We start from the raw sequence: 2,443 nt of genomic DNA on the forward strand, positions 1-2,443 counted from the left end.
GTGGAGTTTTTCTTATATTTACCAGAGTACATGCCTTAGTGTGCATAAACGGATTGCATGTTATATTCTCATGGAGACAATAATGTCAAGAGTTGATTATCTTTATAAAGAAACACAGAATGAGACGATGGTCATGGGAGACAGATGGCCTTGACCTAATCATTTTCCACATGGCAGCACTGATATCCTTGTTCTTCATGCTAAAAATTATCGGACTCATCATGGGAGGCACCACGGAATACAAAACAGCCACCATGAGATTCAGACATGAGATTGAGCTGCAGGTGGGTTTAATATAGGCAAAACTAGCAGTGCAACAAACACGGAGACCACAATGAGGTGAAGGATGCAGGTGGAGAAGGTTTTATGCCGGCCCTGCTCAGAGGGGATTCTCAGCACTGTTTTGAAGATCAGAACATAAGACACAATTATAAAATAAAGCAGTTTAAGGCAAAGTACACGCTAAAGGCTATAGCCCCAGTTTCACTGAGATATGAGTATTACCAAGCAAGATTGAGCAGCTGGGGGATTTCACAGAAGAACTGATTCATCTCATTGTCTCCAAAGAAGATTATTGCAAATGTGTTCCAAGTGTGCAGTGCAGAATTGAGAACTCCACTGATCCAGATACTGGCTGCCATTTGGACACAAGCTCTCCTGTTCATTATTGACTCGTAGTGCAGTGGTTGGCAGGTGGAAATGTATACCAGTCATACGCCATGATGATTGTTAAGGAAAGCTCAACTGTAGTGAAGAAAAGGAAGGGAAAGACTTGGATGACACAATCCGTATAATGAAATGGCCCTGGTGCTCATGAGGGAATTGGCCATGGACTGTGGTCGACAATGGAGATGAAGCCAATGTCTAGGATGGATAGATTCATTAGGAAGAAATACATGGGTGTGTAAAGATGTAGGTCGAGGGCTATGGCTGTAATGATGAGATGATTCCCAGTCAGGGCTGCCAGGTAAATCCCTAGAAACACCATGAAATGCAAAATCTGCAGCTCCTGAATTTCAGAGAATCCCAGGAGAAGGAACTCAGTCACGGTGACTTGGTTGGACATTTTCTTCCTCTGTACATCATGTGATGGCTGTGAAGGGAAGGACAAGGGCAATGTCCAGGGTTCGGTTGCAGTCACTAAAGCATAGGCCTTGCAGGAGCCCTAGGCATAACTAACAGTATGAACCAAAGGCTGCAAATAAGAAGAGATGTAATAGAATGTATGGGTTTGAAATTATCGTATTATTGGACAATATTTGCATTCCCCAGTCTTTCTTAAAGCTCAGTTTCCACATAAGCATGGTCAGAAATTTTCTACTTAAATTGTTTTCAAAGGAAAATTGTTTTTTCAATTAATCAAATTTTCATAGAAACTCTCAGGTATATATTTCACGGATACTTCATATATATATACACAGGTGAACTGAAAACTCATGTTTTTGGGGTGGATCTATGGAGAAAAAAAATCAGTTTTCTGCAATTTTTTGCTGAAAATGTTTGTTTCTCACTTGTCAAAACATGGAAAATTTGAGATTTTCGGGTAGTTCTTAAATTAGTCTTGTATATTAATACTCTAACATATTTAATTGAAATGGCAAACTTACTGTGCTGATCTTTGTGGAATTTTTCCCAGCTTGAAATGAATTCAAGCCTCCAGTGTTAAGAATCATTGGTCATATCTATCTATCTATCTATGCACCCCGTGCCAGGATTGTTTGGTTCTCTCTCTCTCTCATGCCCCCATCACCGTATTATCCAGCAGCCATTGTCGTATCCCTTCGCTGGATGGACTAAGTTGCTGGGGCTCTCTGCAGTTCCTAGCAAACAGGGATCTACTCCACAGATGGGAGCTCTCTGCTCCCCTCCTTCGGCGGGCTTGGCTGAGAGGTGGTGGACTAAATGGGATGAGGGACTGAAAGCCTCTCCCAGCTCTATAAATGGCCAGGCACAGGAAGGAGGAGAGTGGTGTGGGAAGGAAATGGTGACCAGGGCTGGCCAAAGGACAGAATCAGGAGAGAATGTCTGGTGTTTGGAACTTTGACAGGAGGAAGCAGAGTTCGTGAGCTGATCCCTGGGGCTGGGGCCATATCAGGGGAGTGGAGCTGAACAGAAGAGGGGACTGGTGGGAAAGGGGGTTCAACAGGAATCTCTGAGGAAGCTGAGTCAGGAACTCTGGGTGGAGAATTGGCTCTGCGCCATGGAGGGGGACTCTCAAAAAACAGGGACCGAGAGCATCCGTGAGGTGGAGGGTTGTGAGAGGGGAGGAAGGGGATTAGCGGCTGGGGGGGGGGTTGTTTCCAAGTCTGGGCTGTGTGTGGCAGAGGGAAGGAGACACCCGGGGACTAGAGTAAGAGCGTTCAGGGGGTGGAGGATGCATCAGAGTCTGGAGTCAAAGGGCCTGAATCTCCTCTCCCTGAAACCAGACATACTCCAGTGTAAC

This window comes from Chrysemys picta, chromosome 12 (assembly GCF_011386835.1).
Source record: "Chrysemys picta bellii isolate R12L10 chromosome 12, ASM1138683v2, whole genome shotgun sequence".
NCBI classification, from domain to species: domain Eukaryota; kingdom Metazoa; phylum Chordata; order Testudines; family Emydidae; genus Chrysemys; species Chrysemys picta.